Here is a 10,000-nt window from a genome sequence, read left to right on the forward strand (position 1 = left end):
TTCAACATATCACCCATACACACCCCCATGCCACCGCTTTGATTGACGGTCCCAAACTCGTCTTTGTGTACCTTTCTTGCAGGAAACCAGCTCGCGTTTTCATAAAATTAGCGTGGGAGTGTTCCCTTTTGATTCCATGCAATCCCATTTCCACAAAATAAAATTTTCTTTTTTTTTTTTTTGTAACTTTTGTAATTTCTATCAATTAAATATCAGTGAAAAACCATTTCTATCAATACTTTTCGGCATGAAACCAGCTTATTTTGGTGCACAAAATTTTTTGCAGGTGTGAAAAAGCAACCCCCACCCTCGAAAATCATTTTCTCAGATCTTTCCAAAATTTTGACAATTTTTACTGATTAAAAGATAATAAAATTAATATTTCTCTCCACAATTTTATTATAATTATTTTCGTCATTTTTCAATCCTAACTAATGTCACTTGTCAAGTTTAAGACCAATCTAAGCCGTACATCTCGAGACAACCCCAGTATGATTTTCCAGAGAAGTGATGTTTCTTGCTGGCAGAGCCCCAAAAGCTTAACGTACTCTTTGAGGGGGGGTGGCGACTCTGGGGGGGTTCCTCCTTGCGGGCGCCATTGGGCGAGCGTTGGCAGTCATGGGGCTTCCTCCCCGTCACCCATGACGCACGGGTAGTGCAGTTGCATGCACTAGAGGCGACATGAAGGCACATTGATGCTTACCGAGCGCGACATGGTAGCGCAGTGACGTGCATCACAATGTGCAAGGTTTTACTTGATATACCATGCTTTTGCACAATGACGTGCACTAGAAGAGATCTGGGAGTGCGACGATGCACGCGTTGCAGCTTAACGTCTGTTGAGTGCCCCTTGATCGCAAGCGATGTGTGTTGTGTTGGGTGCCCTCGGCAGCATGCGCGGTCGCACCTGCTGTGTTGAGTGATGAACTTACAATTTATCTATAATTTTTTAGGACTTTAGCATGGATTTTTATGCCGGTTTTATTAATTTTTGCCTTAATTTAGCTTAATGCTAAGAATAGGTTCAGGGATAATCAATCCAAGAAAATGAAGGAAAAAGGCAAGAAAAGAAGGTTCAAAAAGACCAATTTCAGTCCAGCCCGGTCGTGGAAGCAAGAGAGAGCACTTCGGCCCAAAAAGAGCAAGTGAATTCCTTGAGAAAACCCAAGAAAATAAAGCCTAGCTATGAGGAGAATTCGGCCCAGCAAGGAAGGCCCATTTTTAGCCCAAATAACAGCCTATAATGTAGCCCACATGAGCTCAAAAGCAAGCTAAGTTGTAGCCAAAATAGCAGCCCAAAGGGAGTTAGGGCGGCAACTTCTAGGAGTTTCTTGAAGAGAATGAGGGAGCACTCTAGAAGGTTCATGAGGGGTGTAATACACCCCATTCTAGAGGCTTCAAGAAGGGGCAAGAGCCCCTTGAAAAAATATAAAAGGAGGCCTCTAGGAGGGGAGAAAATTGTTCAATTGCTTGAGAGGAAGGCTCTCCCACTCTTAGAGGTTCGGCCACCTTGAGAGAAGAGAAGAGAAGAAGGCTAGGCGCAAGGAAGAAGAAGAAGAAGGGCTGAAGGAAGTTCAAGACAAGCAAGCTAGAAGAAGAAGGTGAATTCGAATTGAGAGTTTGTGATTCAAAGATCTTCTGTAATAAATCATTTGTAGTTTCATTCTCTTTTGATTTGAATTCAGTTTCTTAGTTATATGTTCTTTCTTCTTTCTCCTTGTTTCCATTCTTCCTTGATGTATTTCTGCTTGTAAAATTTCAGTTCAGCAATCTAATTCTTTTTGATTCATTCAAATGGTCATGCATTGTATTTGAAGTTTCTTGAATAAGGGTGTGATTGTAGATTAATTCGGCCAACTAACCTTCAAAACTCAGATCTGAATTCTCAGATCTGAGATTGCAAGATCTGAATTGCTTGAAAGAGAATTCAGATCTGCAATTTTCAGATTGGGCGAATTAATCTACAGCTTGGAATTCCTAGAGTGCTTGAGAGAGACTCTAGGAATTCAGATCTACTATTCAAGAACTGAATTGAGTGCAAGATTAGAGATAACTTGCACAATTCAGTTGGTGATCAATTCAGATTTGAATTGATGCCTTAGAAGTGTTTGAAGAAATGCATGCATGGGGATTAGATTCTTGCTAGATATAGAAGAACCGTCACTCATGCATAGGATGAACATGCACTTGAGAGAGGCTGTTCATGACCTTGGGGTTTCACCAAACCAAGGCTCAATCATGATTCATTCGAATTATCCAAATTGATAGATTGCTGAATTCTGAGATTGACATTTACTGCTTACTCTTCTAACCTGAATTGAAGGCAATTGGGCCAATGATTTAGATAGATTTTAATTTAGGATTTCTTAGCTTTCATTAGAGTTTTGATTTATTTGTTGATCAGATAAGAAGTGCTCAATTTAGTATTGGTAATTGTTTCCTAAATCCTCGTGGGAACGATACTTCACTCACTACTTTATTACTTGAACGGTTAGTGCACTTGCTAGTGTCACAATGAGCCACACATCAAGTTTTTGGCACCGTTACCGGGGAGTTAGAGAAGCAATATTAGGAAACATTGAGCATTCTTAATCTGATCTCATTCAGCATTGCATTCATAGTTGGGTTAATTTGCTAACTTTTTCATTTTAGCTTGGACTGCAACTGCTGTACTCATGTAGTTATGTTTCTTCTTTCTTAAGTAGATTACTCTCTTTTTCTGGTTTCAGTTTCATTTTAATAATGGCATATTTGATTTCTATTCAATCTTGATGTTGTTCCCTTCAAAAAGAAAAAAAAAAAAGAAAAAAAAAATTTCACAAAAAAACATGAGTGTTGCAGATCTGAGTTGCATTCGGCACTCAGATCAGCAGATTTCAGATCTGCAGCACTCAGCCGAAAAGAGTTGCTTGTGTTTCAGACTTTATTTTTTTTTCTTTCTTTCATTACAAAAAAAAAAAAAACAAATTAAAAAAAAAAAGGGGAGATCTTTTGAACAACAAGAGGAGCAATTGAGAATTCGGATCAGAACTCAAATCTGAGTTCAGATCTGAATTCTGCTATTGCAGATCTGCAACAGTTCAGATCTGAGTTCCTCTGAACTTAGACCTGAACTGATGCAATTTTGAGGGGAATTGGGTGTCATCACCACCCCAATTCACCCTAGGGCACTTCTGCTATTCCCCAAAAACAATTTGGTAGCAATAACTGAAGGTAAGGCAATTGAGAATTCAGATCCAAACTCAGACTTGAGTTCAGATCTGAATTCTGCTGTTACAGATCTGCTCAGTTCAGATCTGAATTCCTCTGAACTCAGATCTGAACCGATGCAAGTTTGAGGTGAATTGGGTGCCATCACTACCCCAATCCACCCTATGATACATCCAACCTGCCTCAAGGGTGAATGGATAGCAAGGAATGAGAGAAATTCAAATCTGAAATGCAGTTGATATGATGTGAGGACTGAACTAATACAGAGCATACTATGAATTCTGGGTGGACTGAATTCTTGGCTTCACCCACTTGTAACCGAGCTACATTAGCTAAGGAGGTGTATGTTTGGATTGAATAATTGTTATGCCTCAGATATTTAAGAAAAATTAGCACTTTCCAAGTATTTCTTTTAGCATTCAGATCTGTAGCAGGGCTGCTATAGTGCAACAGTTAGCAGACCTGATTTCAGATTTCTACAAAAGTTGTATGGGCCGAATAGCTTGCAATACCAAACATTGCAGACCCAATTTTCAGGTCTTAGCAAGTGTTTGATATGCATCAGCTATACATGTTTGAGCTTCAATTGTAGAGTTTAAAATCTTTAACCCAAGCCTAACTCAGGACTGGTTTTAGTTTATTTCAGATCCTTTAAAATTTTTTTTTTCAGATCAAATCTGATTTCAGCCCTAAAGCATCACAGAATTGATTCCAACCTTAATGGATGTATATTGTAGTGTATACCAATGAGTGTGTATGAGATATCCAGCTCAGATCTGAATTATGATTTATTAATTTCTCTAGACTAACAATACCAAAGACTTGTAGATCTGAACTCAGATCTAAATTGGGTCTGAATTCAGATGTTGCAATCGATGGATGTAGATAAAGGAACCTTGAATAAGATGATTGGTTTAAATCTGCTTTTAGTATAATCGGCTTCATTTATTCATGATAGGATGTAGGTTTTGTATTCCAATAATTCACTTTACATTTTTAGTGTGATAGGATTAGTTATTTATTTTCTTTTGTGAATATTGGCATTTTTATTGCTTTGACTTTAACAGTTTATGACAAGCAGACCTGAACTGGAAGAGATCCTTTACGACCCGGAGATTGAACGGACTCTTCGTGTCCGTTTGAGAGCTGCTAAGCAAGTCAGACAAGAAGCACAAGAAATGGCTGAACAAAGAACTATGATGGATTATGCCAAGACTACCCTCACCGGGACTGTCTCCAGCATTATCAGGCCAACTATTGCTGCCAATAACTTCGAAATTAAACCGGCCATAATCAAAATGATACAAAATACGGTTCAGTTTTGTGGTATGGCCCATGAGGATCCGAATGCCCATATTGCTAACTTCTTGGAAATCTGTGACACCTTCAAACACAATGGGGTAAGTGATGATGCCATCCGGCTGAGGTTATTCCCATTTTCTTTGAAGGATAAAGCCAAAGCTTGGTTGAACTCATTACCGGCAGGATCTATAGCCACATGGGACGAAATGGCCAGCCGTTTTCTCTCTAAATATTTTCCCCTTTCTAAAACTGCTAAAATGAGGAATGACATTACTACTTTTTTCCAGCAAGAGGGGGAATCTTTATATGAGTCATGGGAACGATACAAGGAGCTGTTAAGGAGAGTTCCTCACCATGGCCTCCCCATTTGGCTGCAAGTGCAGACTTTCTATAATGGTCTTACTGACTCAAATAAGACCATATTAGATGCTACAGCCGGAGGATCCATAAATAATAAAACTCCTGAGGTTGCCCATGCACTTATTGAGGAAATGGCAGCCAACAATTATCAATGGCATTCGGAAAGGACTCAAACTAGGAAGCAGCAAGGCTTGCATAATGTCGACACTTATACAGCACTAGCTGCACAAATAGGAGCACTCAGTAAAAAAATAGATGAAATGCAGATAGCTGCCATGCATGTGCAGCCTCTTAATTGTGAATTGTGTGGGGGAGGCCACATCAGTACAGACTGCCAAGTTGGCAATCAGTTCAGAGCATCTACTGAACAAGTTGACTATGTCAGCAATTCGTCAAGACAGCAGGGTTACCAGAGTCACCATACTTTTCATCCAGGATGGAGGGGACATTCAAACCAGTCCTGGCCAAATCAGCATATTTCCAAGCCGTTCCACCAGACTTATCATCAGCCTGAACCGAAATCCAATTTGGAGGAACTGATGACAAAATTTATAGCAGGTGCAGAAACTAGGTTCCAGAACCAGGAAGCCTCAATCAAAAACCTGGAAAACCAAGTGGGGCAATTGGCACAATTAATCTCTTCCAGACTGCCGGGAACTCTTCCAAGCAACACTGAAGTGAATCCACGAGAGCAGGTGCAAGCTATTACCTTAAGAAGTGGAAAAGAGTTGCCTGAGGTAGAAAAGAAGAATTGGGCTGAACCCAAGGCAGAAACAAGCCTTGGAACCAGACAACAGAAGACGGAACAACCAGAAGCACAACAAGGGATGCACCAACAACCACAAGTTCCATTCCCTAACAGGCTGAAGCAACAAAAATTGGAGAAGGAATTTGGTAAGTTTCTTGAAATATTTAAAAGTTTACATATTAATATTCCTTTTGCTGATGCTTTAGCCCAGATGCCACACTATGCAAGGTTTTTGAAGGAATTATTGGCAAACAAAAGGAAACTGGGAGATGTGGCTACAGTTGCATTAAATGAGGAATGTTCTGCTATCCTTCTGAACAAGCTGCCTCAGAAACTCAAAGATCCAGGGAGTTTCACTATTCCTTGTACCATTGGCAGTTTAAAAATTGAAAAACCTTTATGTGACCTGGGAGCTAGCATCAATTTAATGCCATATTCTATCTTCAAGAAATTGGGGTTGAATGAACCCCAACCCACTAGAGTGGCATTACAATTGGCTGATAGATCCATTAGACATCCTAGGGGGATCATAGAAGATGTGTTAGTTAAAGTTGACAAATTCATTTTTCCAGTTGATTTCATTGTGTTAGACATGCAAGAAGATGTGGAGGTCCCGCTTATCCTAGGGAGACCTTTCCTGGCTACCGGGAAAGCAATGATTGATGTCCAACAAGGACAACTCAGCCTTAGGATACAAGATGAGGAGATAATTTTTAAAATGTCTGATGCTATGAAACATGCACCCTCTAGTGATGATTCTTGTTTTATGATTGATGCCATTGAATTGACAATTGATGAATGCTTCCAGGTAAGTAGAATAACTGATCCTCTTGAACTCTGCCTCCAGCAGGGAGAACTTGAAGAAACAGAAAATGAAAAAATAAACCTCATGATAGCATACCTGAACGATAAGCCTCAATTCAAGGGAAAGGGGTTTCTTAAATTAGAGAACTTAGGCAAATTGCCCGGACCATCAGGTAAGCCATCACCCCAAGAACCCCCCACCCTTGAACTGAAGCAATTACCATCCCATTTAGAGTATGCTTTCCTTGAGGAACCATCAGATCTCCCCGTGATAATTTCCGCAGCACTGAATCCCTTACAAAGAGAAAAATTATTAAGAGTGCTGCGGGAACACAAAAATGCTATAGCTTGGAAGGTAGAAGATATCAAAGGCATTAATCCATCAATCTGCACTCACAGAATTTTGATGGAAGAGGACAGCAAGCCTTCCGTTCAGCCCCAAAGGCGCCTGAATCCCAACATGAAAGAAGTGGTAAAGGATGAAATAATTAAGTTGTTAGATGCTGGGATCATTTATCCTATTTCTGATAGTTCTTGGGTAAGCCCTGTGCAAGTTGTGCCCAAAAAAGGGGGTACGACTGTTGTTCCAAATGAGAAAAATGAACTCATCCCTACTAGAACCATTACCGGATGGCGTGTGTGTATTGACTATAGAAAATTAAATGAAGCCACCCGGAAGGACCATTTCCCTCTCCCATTTGGATCAAATGTTGGAGAGGCTAGCCGGGCATGAGTATTATTGTTTCTTGGATGGATATTCAGGGTATAACCAGATACCAATTGCACCAGAAGATCAAGAAAAGACCACTTTTACTTGCCCATATGGAACCTTTGCATACCGAAGGATGCCCTTTGGGTTATGCAATGCCCCAGCAACCTTTCAGCGATGTATGATGTCTATATTTTCTGATATGGTTGAAAAATTTATTGAGATCTTCATGGATGATTTTTCAGTTTTTGGCTCTTCGTTTGATGCATGTTTGAATAATCTGGAACAGGTACTTACTAGATGTAAAGAAACACATCTTGTGTTGAATTGGGAGAAATGTCATTTTATGGTGCAAGAAGGCATAGTGCTTGGACACAAGATCTCTCAAAGAGGTATAGAAGTCGACAAGGCCAAGGTGGAGGCAATTGAAAAATTACCAACCCCAACATCTGTTCGTTCTTTGAGAAGTTTCTTAGGACATGTCGGATTCTATAGAAGGTTTATTAAAGATTTCTCAAAAATTTCCAAGCCATTATCTACCTTGCTTCAGAAAGAAGTGCCTTTTGAATTTTCAACTGAATGTCTTCATGCTTTCAACATCTTGAAAGACAAATTGATCCATGCACCTATCATGGTAGCACCAGATTGGACCCTCCCATTTGAATTGATGTGTGATGCGAGTGATTTTGCTATAGGAGCTGTTTTAGGACAAAGAATGAACAAACATTTTCAGCCAATTTACTATGCTAGCAGAACCTTGACTGGACCCCAACTCAATTACACCACCACAGAAAAGGAGCTGTTAGCAGTAATATTTGCACTTGATAAGTTTCGTTCATATCTGATATTATCCAAGGTTGTTGTCCACACAGATCACTCGGCATTAAGGCACTTGCTTACCAAGCAAAACTCAAAACCAAGACTGATCAGGTGGATCCTTTTATTGCAAGAGTTTGACATTGAGATTAGAGACCTGAAGGGTGCTGCAAGCCTGGCTGCTGACCATCTCTCCCGGTTGGACACGGTAAGCTCAAAAGAGGAGATAACCAGCAACATTCGAGAAGAATTTCCGGATGAGCAGTTGTACTCAATACAGAAATACTCATATCCTTGGTATGCTGATTTTGCTAATTATCTAGCTGCACAAGTCCTTCCTCCTAACCTTTCATATCAACAGAAAAAGAAATTCTTTTCTGATGTAAAATACTATCTGTGGGAGGAACCCTTTTTGTATAAACTGTGTGCAGATCAGATCATAAGGAGATGTGTCCCCGAGGAGGAGATGGAGTCGGTACTCCAATTTTGCCATGATAAAGAAGCAGGAGGTCATTTTGGAGCTAGTCGCACTGCAGCCAAGGTTTTGCAATCAGGTTTTTATTGGCCCACACTCTTCAAAGATGCCCATCGGTATGTGTCCACATGTGACAAATGCCAAAGATCGGGAAACATTTCCCGACGGAATGAAATGCCCCTTTCCAATATTTTAATCTGTGAAATCTTTGATGTTTGGGGTATAGATTTCATGGGACCTTTCCCGAATTCTTTTGGGAATAAGTACATCCTCGTTGCAGTTGACTATGTATCCAAATGGGTAGAAGCCATGGCTTTACCCACAAATGACTCAAGAAGGGTAGTACACTTCCTAAAGAAGCTATTCTCCCGATTTGGCACTCCGCGAGCTATAATTAGTGATAGGGGAACTCACTTCTGCAATAGCCAATTTGAGAGGTTAATGCAGAAATATGGAATTACACATAAATTAGCTACCCCTTATCACCCTCAAACCAGTGGCCAAGTGGAGTTGACTAACAGGGAACTCAAAAGAATTTTGGAAAAGACCGTAGCATCCACCAGAAAAGATTGGTCCATCAAATTAGATGATGCATTATGGGCATACAGAACTGCATTTAAAACACCTATTGGCATGTCCCCCTACAGATTGGTCTTTGGTAAAGCATGCCATTTACCAGTTGAATTGGAACACAAGGCCTATTGGGCTCTTAAATTCTTAAATTTTGACATTCAGGCCACAGGGGCTAAAAGGCGGTTGCAATTAAATGAATTGGATGAATTCAGACTTACCACCTATGAGAATGCCAAAGTTTATAAAGAAAGAATAAAAAACTGGCATGATAAGAACTTGTTGAGACGGGACTTTTATGTAGGCCAACAGGTATTGTTATATAATTCCCGTCTCCGCTTGTTTCCAGGTAAGCTGAGATCCAGGTGGTCTGGACCCTTTACCATTTCACAGGTTTTTCCCCATGGGGCTATAGAACTCACCCACCCGGTTCAGGGCACGTTTAAAGTAAATGGTCAGCGCCTGAAACCATATTTAATGGGCAGTACTGTACCCCCTCCATCCACTATTTATCTAGATAACCAATAATCTCTTATGCTTGCTCATGAACAAGTTAAGGAATCTTTTTGTCATTTATCTTTTTAGAATATTAGTTAGTAAAATAAAGATCTTTTTCTCAAAATTCCAATTCTTTAAGGACTCAGTTCATCATTTTCTTTTCTTCAGTTTGCTCTAGCAAATGTGACTCCCTAACACTACGAACATTGAGGACAATGTTCATCTCAAGTGTGGGGGAGTGAGCCCGAGGCTAGGGTATAGGGGTTGAAACCATGCACCTCATGCACCCCAACACACATATGCAAGCAATGACATCACAAAAAAAAAAAAAAGAAAGACTGGAACCCCTCAAGTTCATTACTATTTATTTGATGATTTTTTTTTTTTTTAAGAAGGAATTCAATGAGTTGAGGGAGACTGATGTACTTGTTAAGTTTTTATTCTTGTGAATGACCCAATTTGATATTTGCAGGAGAAAAGGGGAGCTGAATATGCCTTTCAGCATGAC

At 40.0% G+C, this 10,000-nt stretch overlaps 1 protein-coding gene and 1 non-coding gene across 3 annotated transcripts in view; one reads left to right on the forward strand and one right to left on the reverse strand.

Moving 5' to 3' along the window:
• The window catches only part of LOC148844281 (uncharacterized), a 43,611-nt gene that overhangs the window by 7,428 nt on the left and 26,183 nt on the right, over positions 1 to 10,000 (forward strand). The window lies entirely within an intron of this gene.
• On the reverse strand, positions 4,767 to 4,873 carry LOC148844285 (small nucleolar RNA R71). Its single transcript, XR_016103914.1, has one exon. It is a non-coding gene; the product is annotated as a small nucleolar RNA R71 (small nucleolar RNA).

The sequence above is a fragment of the Nelumbo lutea genome, chromosome 8 (assembly GCF_056320005.1).
Source record: "Nelumbo lutea isolate HS-2025 chromosome 8, American lotus-T2T, whole genome shotgun sequence".
In the NCBI taxonomy this organism is placed as follows: Eukaryota; Viridiplantae; Streptophyta; class Magnoliopsida; order Proteales; family Nelumbonaceae; genus Nelumbo; species Nelumbo lutea.